The sequence below is a fragment of the Myotis brandtii genome, unplaced genomic scaffold (assembly GCF_000412655.1).
Source record: "Myotis brandtii unplaced genomic scaffold, ASM41265v1 scaffold373, whole genome shotgun sequence".
Lineage (NCBI taxonomy): Eukaryota > Metazoa > Chordata > Mammalia > Chiroptera > Vespertilionidae > Myotis > Myotis brandtii.
The window spans coordinates 836,482-846,365 of NW_005364339.1; the positions used below are offsets into that span (position 1 = coordinate 836,482).

The 9,884-nt window shown below is 46.1% G+C and overlaps 1 protein-coding gene across 3 annotated transcripts in view; it reads left to right on the forward strand.

The window, feature by feature from the left end:
• The window catches only part of PLOD2 (procollagen-lysine, 2-oxoglutarate 5-dioxygenase 2), a 268,114-nt gene that overhangs the window by 27,103 nt on the left and 231,127 nt on the right, over positions 1–9,884 (forward strand). The window contains exon 1 of one of the 3 annotated variants that reach the window (XM_005872261.2): positions 3,995–4,013. The exons of the other annotated variants lie outside the window; for them this stretch is intronic. The gene's annotated coding sequence lies outside the window, so the exon portion shown is untranslated. Of the gene's footprint in view, positions 1–3,994; positions 4,014–9,884 lie in introns of those variants that run through there. 3 annotated transcript variants of the gene reach the window in all.

Consider the following 9,884-nt stretch of genomic DNA (forward strand, 5'->3'; position numbering starts at 1 on the left):
TTTTTTGCATCCAGTCCAGCTATGGGCTTATTTTTAGCGTTCCCTTCTGCCAGCAGCCCTGTGGGACCCCTTCCCCACTCGCAGGTCACGCTGGTCCCAACGGCCGCGGACTCTGTGGGGCGCAGATTTCGCCCCGCGCGTGCGGTCCTCTCTCCAACCTGAATTGCAAACCGCACCTTTAGGGGAAGTCTAACCTTTCTGTGAGAAGAAGCAGTGCTCGTCTGAGTTCATGCAGTCGTGCTGCTTGAGATCCCTTGTTTCCAGGTTAGTAGCTGATCTCTGGATGCCGGTAACAGCTACTCAAGATGGCGCGGTCTCCCCGGCTGAGCCGGTGCACCGGGAGAAATTTCAGCCGCAGTCTCCAACCGTCCCCTTTTTCCGGGAGTTCTCTGTCTTTCCCAGCTGCAGACTGTCTCTGAACTGAATATTCTCTGCCTATTCGGGCTGTATGTTACCCGACTCAGCTGCTCACCCTTATCTGCTCCAGGACAAGGCACAGGACACGTCCGTCTATACCTCTGCCATTTTCTATCCTTTTCGTAATTTTTATCTCTTAACTATAGGCCTGGCACATGAAATTTGTGCATGGGTACGGTCCCTAGGCCTGGCCTGCATTCAGGGCCATCTTCCCTGGCTGCCTGCAGCTGGCCCCTCCCCGCCGCCACCCACCCTGGTTCTCGGTTCACCATTGGGCGATTGGAGCCTGACGGCTGGGGGAAGGGACCAAGAGGTTGGCTGTTCCCACCCACTCGTGGCCCTCCCCCCCACTGCAGGTTGCCCTCTGTGTGGGGGGAAACTGGTGGGGATGGAGGCCTTGGCCTGGTGCCACCCATGTCCCCCACCACCCACCCCTGATTCCCCATTTGCCATTGGACGATCAGAGCCTGCTGGCTAGAGAAAGAGACCAAGAGCTGGTCAGTGCACCTCGTAGTGACTGGTCGAGTCTTTGTTCTGGTCATTCTGCTGTTAGGGTCAATTTGCATATTACCCTTTTATTATATAGGATAAAGGCCCAGTGCCCAGGTGGGGGCTGGCTGGCCTGCCCTGATGGGGGCCCCCGATCAGGATGGTGGTCCCCACTGTGGGGCCGGGCTGGCTGGGGCGAGGGGCTGCGGGGAGGAGTGCAGGCTGGCTATTTCCTGATCTGGGTAGGGATCCTCGCTGGGGGGTGGGGCCAGCCGGGGCGAGGGGCTGCAGGTGGTTTGCAGGCCGACCATGCCCCTATTGGGATGGGGGTCCCACTGGGGGGCGGGGCAGGCTGGGGCGAGGTGCTGCAGTCGTTCTGGTTTCTGTTTCTTCTGGTAATTCTGCCGTTTTGGTTGCTGGGCTTATATTATATAGGATATTCTAGTTATTCCTTCAGGAGCTGCACTAAAACATACTTTGATATTGCTTATTTCCTAACTAACTTTTTATTTAGAGGTAACACATTGTTTGCAGGTAGTTTTTATCGCGCGCTAACAGGTGGTGCGGGCCATTTTTGCTATTTTTTTTGCGCAAATGGCAACGTTCAGTAAAATTACGATAACTTTAGTTTACGTATTTATACGTTATCCGAATTCTACCGCTAGTCTATAAAAACGTATTAATACGTGTCCCGTGCTCTACTACCAGTCAACGTAAAACGTATAAGTAAAACGTATAAATACATTTCCTGCATACAATGTGGTAAGAAAGTAAGGCAAGAATAACTGGAATTAAATTTACATTTAAAAATATTCCAGGTGTTTTAATATGATAGGAGAAAACAGTCTGGGTTTACAGGAAGCTATTTTTTTTTTTTTGGTCTTCTGTAAGGAATGAAGTACTCTTCAGTACATTTAAACATTGTAAGCTTTAAAAAAATAACTTTATATTTCTCTGTTTCATTCCTGACTGTTTAAGTCATATTGGTTAACAAAAATAGTGCTGGTAACTCTTTAGAAGTTAAAAATGTTTTTTACAGAAACGTGCTATTTAAAAATTAGAGGCCGTCTTCCAAATTGTTCCTGAGACAGTTATTAAATCTCCTAGATCTGCTTTTTAGATGCATTAAATATCTCTAAAATATGATTGCATTTAGTAAAGTAGGAACATGGTAAATAAAGTCTGTTTATGGGAGAGAAGCAGTATTTGTGTGTGTGTGTGTGTGTGTGTGTGTGTGTGTGTAAAAGCATGTGTGTTTCTTGCTGTGGAGACTACTGTTAGACCTTGAGAGTGGAGTAGAAGGTTGGAATGCCGTTTGATCTGCCCTTTTCTTTGATGTGCTGCTCAGTTGCCCTCTCAGTGGCATGCAGAGTGCTTGCCTGCACCTCTAGAGTGAAGCACATCTAGTGAGTGAGAGTCTGAGACCTAGTTCCTGGAGGAGAAGGTGGAGTCTTTCCCCCCATAACTGTTTGTAGAGGGATTTTATATAAAGTAAAGGAAGCAGTTCAAATAAAACAATTGGAGGAGGAGAGGGTGGCTTAATTTAAAAAATATATACAGTTGTTAGTTTTTCAAGTGTAAGATTACAGGAGATCACAGAACCATTTAGTCTGAATGTTGTTTTTGGAGATTAACTGTGATTTATTGAATACACAAGTAAATATTAGCTGATGGTTGTACTGTACAGTAAGTAAGGTTAAAGAAAAATCTTTTAAATGATACAGTAATCTTTGTATTACTATTTAATATAAAGTAGTTGGTATTTTTATGTGTCTCAAGTGTACACATAAGGTTTTATCAGATGGTGTGAAATCCTTAACAGCCAAGCCCTCTTCTCCGTAGCCAGTCATTGAAAGGCTCTTCACCAGAACCAGCAGCACCAGGGTTACAGCTTGTGGCTTAATGGATGGCTAGGATTTTTCAGTTTGAGGTAAAAGTTAAACTAAGAAGCCTACTTTAAATCATGCATATAAAGTTAAGGAATGAATACAAATGTTACTTACAGTATATCTCCTTTTTCATAAATGAATTTAAATTCTTGTAGTTGCAAAATGCAATTTTTTCTTAGTGTCAGAAAAGTCCACATTTGAATTAGTTTCAAACATATTCAGATTGTAGAAAATCCTTTTGAAAATGAGCTTCATTCAGTGTGAAGAGGTGATAGGGTAGAGGATAAGTGGAGAATGGGGTGAAATTGCTTGCAAGCATGTTAGAAAATTATAAAATACTAGAGGCCAGGTGCATGAAATTCCTGCACTCAGGGGCGGGAGGACGTTCCTCAGCTCAGCCTGCCCCCTCTCATAGTCTGGGAGCCCTCAGGGGATGTCCAACTGATGGCTTAGGCAGTTGGACATCCTTAGCGCTGCTGTGGCGGCAGGAGAGGCTCCCGCCACCGCCACTGCACTCACCAGCTGTGAGCCCAGCTCAAGGCTTCTGGCTGAGCGGCGCTCCCCCTGTGGGAGCGCACTGACCACCAGGGGGCAGCTCCTGCATTGAGCGTCTGCCCCCAGGTGGTCAGTGCGCATCATAGCGCCCGGTTGTTCTGCTGTTTGGTTGATTTGCATATTAGCCTTTTATTATATAAGATCTTTTATTTCTAGAAGTTCCGCTTTGCTCTTTTTAAAAATTTTATATATATTTTTACATCAGAGAGAAAGGTAGAAGGAAAGAGATATAGAAGCATCATTGATGAGAGAGAATCAGTGATTGGCTGCAATGCCCCCCACTGGGGATCAAACCAGCAACCCAGGCATATTCCTTTGACTGGAATCGAACCCGAGACCCTTCAGTCCATGGGCTGACGCTCTATCCACTGAGCCAAACCAGCTAGGGTACACTTTACTCTTTTCTATTTATCTCCTTATTATGTTCATGCTTTCCTTTAAGTGCCTCAACATTTTTATAATAGCTGTCTAAAATTCTTGTCTGCTTTCGATCATTATTTTTTTTAGTCTATATTTCCTCATTTTGATTCCCACTTTCCTCCTTCTTCCCAGTAATTGCTAAGTGTCTAAATTTTTTGTTCTTCTTTTAAAGAGCAGCTTTACTTGGAAGACAGTTAAATTGCCTGCAGATCAGATTTCAAGACTTGAATTTAAGCTCTGTTGGTATGTACTTATGGTGGTCTTTAATCTAGGGCTATTTAGCCTTAATATGAAGGCATGGCCTTTTGGGGTCTCTATTAACTGTACTGGATATTCAAAAAGGTCTCATTACTGTGTGGGGTCAGAACTCTACCATTTCTCAATTCTTTGTTAGTGCTGGTACTTGTTTAGCCTATAGCTTCCTAGTAGTTTGTTCTGTTCTCAGTAATTGTTCTTTGACCAACCACTTGAAATCTCATTCTAAGTATGCAGGGCACAGTATTCAGCTAGAGACTCAATGAGACCCCATGCAGATGTTTGGGGCTCTTTATCTGGGCAATGCCCTTCTCTCTGATACACTGGCCCACAAAGTCCAGCCACTGCAGCCTCCCTGATCCCCGATCTGTTTCCCCAACTCAGTGAGACCACCAGGCTTTGTTTAGAATCCCCTTCCACGTACTATGTATGATCCAGAAAGTTTCTCCAGGCAGAAAATCAGGGACATACATATTAGGGCTCTCTCCCTTTGTTTTCCTTCTCTCAGTGATCAAAATTCTGCATTGCCAGTTGTCCAATGTTTGCAAACAGATGTTTCATAGACTTTGTCCAGTTCTTTCTTTATTTACAATGAAGAAAGGCAGCCAGGACCCGGGCTTCCCTTGCAGCCCCAGCTTCGTCCAGAAGAATGTCCAGTCTAATTATCATATTATGCTTTTATTATTATAGATGTGATCTAAATGGGTTCAAACAATTAGTTCAGAAAAACCAGAACTAGAAGCCACTGCCCCAAATGCTGGCAAATGGGAAGATTACTCATGTAAAATTGGACATGCCCTAAGCAGAGATATGGTATGAGTAGCTTCATGCTAGGGATTTATTGATCAAGGTTATGCTAACTGATGGCATAGTATTTCATATTAACCATAATAAATTATATATCCCAGCCATTCCTGCCATGCCATGCCTCCCAGCTTGCGGTCCAGTGTGTGTTGACTCTGGCAGGACATGCACACTGAGATAGTGTGTGGTACTAGATTTACTTTTCATATGGTTGAAGGGGTTAGCTAGTTGCCTTGGTGATCAGCAGAGGTTCAGAAATATAGACAATATGACAATGGTGCCACCCATGGATATATTTTATTGTGGAAGAGGGTACTTCACATTGCTTGGTATTTCTAAGTTGAGGTACAAGTCTGTTATGCTTTGAATTATATGTAAAGCTGTATTGGTCTCACTTTCATCCTGAATATATTATTAAGAATTTGAGGAAGATGCTACTTTGCTCTTCAGACCTTAGGGCAACTGCAGAAATAGTATAGAAGAGAGTGTTTGCTTTTTAGATCTAGTCAGAGAGAGTTTGCCATACAGGAAGAGGGCTAGATACTTCTAACTGTGAATTAAAGGTCTATATGAACTTGTCAGCTTACTGGTATACATGGTTTATTTTAGGGCCAGATGCTCATAAACAGCTTGCATGCTAATTATGAAAGATGCCCTGTGGGAGATAGTGTAGGGCAGTGGTCGGCAACCTCATTAGTCAACAGAGCCAAATATCAACAGTACAACGATTGAAATTTCTTTTGAGAGCCAAATTTTTTAAACTTAAACTATATAGGTAGGTACATTGTTATTAACTTAATTAAGTGTGGATGGGAGAGTTGGAAGGGGTCAACCTCAGCGAATGTACCTCAAAACAATGTACCTCCCCCACGCTGCGTATCCCGCGGCCCGCCTGCGCCATGTCTCTTGTCGCCCGACCAACCAACACCCCCCACCTCTTCTAACGCCACTTCTTCAAAATAGACTCGCCCAGGCCGAAAACCGACTTCTGCGCATGGGCCACGAAGTTTCAATCGCACTGTATGTGCGCGCCTGCACATGGTATTTTGTGGAAGAGCCACACTCAAGGGGCCAAAGAGCCACATGTGGCTTGTGAGCCACGGTTTGCCGACCACTGGTGTAGGGTAATGCATAAGGGGTTGGGGTTTTAGAATCCAGTAGTCTGAATCTAAATCTCATCTCTGCTCTGGCTGCTGTAGCACAGTTGGTTGGAGCATGGTCCAGTACACCCAAAGGTTTGCAGGTTAAATTTTTGATCAGAGCATATACCTAGGTTTTGGGTTCAGGCATGTGGGCACGGGAGGCAACCAATCCATGTTTCTCTCTTTCTTCCTCTCCCTTCCTCTCTAAAATCAATAAAAAGTCCTCAGTGAGAAAAAAACAACACATTCCATCTCTAATTTGCTGATTATTCTTGGAGTAATTTACTTATCTCTCTGAGTTATAGTTTCTTTCTAATGGTGATTGCCTTCTAGAGTTGATTTGAGGGTTAAATGTGACAATTCCAGTAAAAAGCTTAGTACAGGGTCTGCAAACAGAAATTGTTCAATAAATGCTGCTAACTATTGTTATTATTTTAAACAGTGAACTTCTAATTAGCATTTTTCTAAAGTGAAACCAAGAATATATGGAATTAATTCTTGTGTTTTGGTTGATGATGGGGAAAAAAAGTGTAGGCTGACCAACAAATTCTGGAAAATAGGTTGGCTCTCCATATCTCTGGGTTTCACATCTTTGGATTCAACCAGCTGCAGGTTGAAGGTAATATTTTCCATCCACAGTTGGGAATCCATAGATGTGGAGGGCAACTGTATGCATTATTCTGCATCATCCTATATAATAAAGAGGTAATATGCAAATTGACCCTCAAACCCTCACAAGATGGCTGCATACGACCAGGCTGGCAGGGGGTTAGTGAGGGACGACCAAACGACTGAACAGCAGGCTGCGTGGGGTGACCAGGCTGGCAGGGGGGTTAGTGAGGGATGACCAAACGACTGAACAAGCAGGCTGCATGGGGCAACAAGGCCGGCAGCGGGGGCAGTTGGGGGTGACCGGGCCAGCAGAGGGGGCCAGTTGGGGGCGATCAGGCCAGCACACAGAGGCAGTAAGGGGCTATCAGGCTGGCAGGAGGGGCAATTAGGGGCGACTAGGCAGGCAGGCAGGTGAGCGATTAGGAGCCAGTGGACCAGGATTGTGAGAGGGTTGTCCGACTGCCAGTTTAGGCCCTATCCCCAGAATCTGGCCTAAACCAGCAGTTGGACATCCTCCAAGGGGTCCCGGACTAGAGAGGGTGCAGGCTGGGCTGAGGGGACCCCCCACTCCGTGCACAAATTTCATGCACTGGGACTCTAGTTTTATATAAGGGACTCTAGCATTCATATGTTTGGTATTTGGGGGTTCCACAAACCAATCCCCTGTGGATACCAAAGGTCATTTGGGGGAGTCAAAAGTTACATATGGAGTTTTGACTGCATGGTGATTGGTGCTCCAATCCCCATGTTGTTCAAGGGTCAGCTGTGATTGCATCTTAATTATTACCCTTGCCTCGTTTTTCTCATACTAATCTGTGTTGAGTCCAGTGGCTCTTACCCAAAGGTAATATTGTCCTCCATCAGATATGTGATAATGTCTAGAAACATTTTGATTGTCATGAATGGTGGGTACCTCTGGCATCCAATAGGTGGAGACCAGGGAACCTGCTAAAACATCCTACAGTGATAGAATGCCCCTCACAAGAAATAATTATCTGGCCCTGATATCAGTAGAGCCGAGGTTGAGAAACTGTTCTAGTCTGATGGCACAGTTCTAATTTCACTGCCCTGCTTAGAAGCTTCCAGTGCTTCCCCTATTTCCAAATGTATTTATCCTGTTTATCCTTATTTCCCAATTTTCGCTCTATATCAGCAATTTTTAGCCTTTTTCATCTCCTGGCACACATAAACTAATTACTAAAATTCTGCAGCCTACCAAAAAATATGTTTTTTGCTGATCTGAAAAAAAAGGCATAACTTTGATTCATTCACACTAGATGGCTCTTGTTGTGTTGGCTGTTGTCACATTTTTATTTGACAGTCTAAGGGAAAAGAGGTCAGTGCCTCTGATTAAATAGTCAGGTACTGCATGTTTTAAAAATTCTGCAGCATACCAGTTGAAATTGCTGCACTGTATAGGTACTGGTCTCCTCACTGTCCAGTCAAAATATGCTTTCACTATCTTTTTTTTTTTTTTTTTTTTTTTTTTAGTAATTCTCACCCAATTATATTTTTCCATTGATTTTTAGAGAGAGTGGTGGAAGGGAGGGGGGTGAGGGGAAAGAGAGAGAAAAATATCGATGTGAGAGAGACACTTTGATTGGTTGCCTCCTGCACAAGTTCTGACCAGTGCTGAGGATCAAACCTGCAACTCAGGTACTTGCTCATGATCGGAAATCAAACCTGAGACCCTTTGGTGGGTGGACCAATGCTGTAACCACTGAGCAACAAAGGCCAGGGCATAATGTCACCTTTTTAAAGTCCTATCTGTTTTTCCAGGTCCCTTCCACTGTCAAAATCCTACTTATCATTTCAAAGGCCTATATCTTGCCCATTCATAAAGTGGTTGTTGATGATACCAAAAATCCTTTTTTAAGAACTGGAATCTTTTAAAGGAAGTTCTATTTTAACATTTTCCCTCATTAGAGTCCCTACTTCTCCAATCCAAAAAACTGAATGTATAGTCATCATGTTGTACATTACATCCCTAACACTTATTTGTCTTACTAGAGGCCCGATGCACGAAATTCATAAAAGAGTAGGCCTTCCTTACCCCGGCTGCCAGCGCTGGCTCCCCTCTGGCACCCGGGACCCAGGCTTCTCTCTGGCTGCCAGCAGGCATCTGGGACCCAGGCTTCCCTCGAAGCCCTGGCTTTATCCAGAAGGTCGTCCGGAAGGATGTCCGGTCTAATTAGCATATTATGTTTTTATTATTTTAGACTAGAGGCCCAGTGCATGAAATTCGTGCATGGGGGGGGTGTCCCTCAGCCCGGCGTGCACCCTCTCCAATCTGGGACATCCCTCTCACAATCTGGGACCGCTGGCTCCTAACTGCTCACCTGCCTGCCTGCCAGATCACCTGTAACAGCCTCTGCTTGCCTGCCTGATCGCTCCTAACCATCTCTGCCTGCCGGCCTGATCACCCCCAACGGCCCTCCCCTGCTGGCCTGATCGCCCCCAACGGCCCTCCCCTGCTGTCCTGATCGCCCCCTAACTGCTTGCTCCCCTATGCAGGCCTGATTGCGCCCCTAACTGCTTGCTCCCCCGCACCGGCCTGATCTTGCCCCTAACTGCTTGCTCCCCCCTGCCAGCCTGATCGCCCCTAACTGCTTGCTCCCCTGCTGGCCTGATTGCCTCTAACTGCTTGCTCCCCTGCAAGCCTGATAGCCCCTAACCCCCTCTGCCTTGGCCCCCGCCATTGTGGCTTTGTCCGGAAAGAAGTCGGATGTCCAGAAGATGTCCAGTTGACCCAGTCTAATTAGCATATTGCCCTTTTATTAGTATAGACCAGAGGCCCGGCACGGTAAATTTGTGCATGGGTATGATCCCTAGGCCTGGCCTGTGATCAATCACAGAGCAGAGGGAGGCCCTTCCCACTCAGCCTGGCCTCTGCCATTGATAGCCGCCCAAGGGAGGCCCTGCCCACCCTGCCCACCCTGCCAGGGCTCTGTGATCAATGCTGTGCAGAGGGAGGTCCTGTCCACCCAGCTGGGGCTCTGCGATGGGCCCTCCCAAGGCTTGCCTCGGCCCTCCCAGCAGCGGCTTTATCCGGAAGATCATCCAGAAGACGTCTGGTCTAATTAGCATATTACCCTTTTACTAGTATAGACTAGAGGCCCAGTGCACAAAAATTTTTGCACTCGGGGGTGGGGGGTCTCTCAGCCCGGCCTGTGCCCTCTCGCAGTCTGGGACCCCTCGGGGGATGACCACCTGCTGGCTTAGGCCTGCTCCTTGGGGGATTGGGCCTAAGCTGGCAATCAGACATCCCTCTGGCAGCCCGGCAGCCCTCGGGGGATGTCCA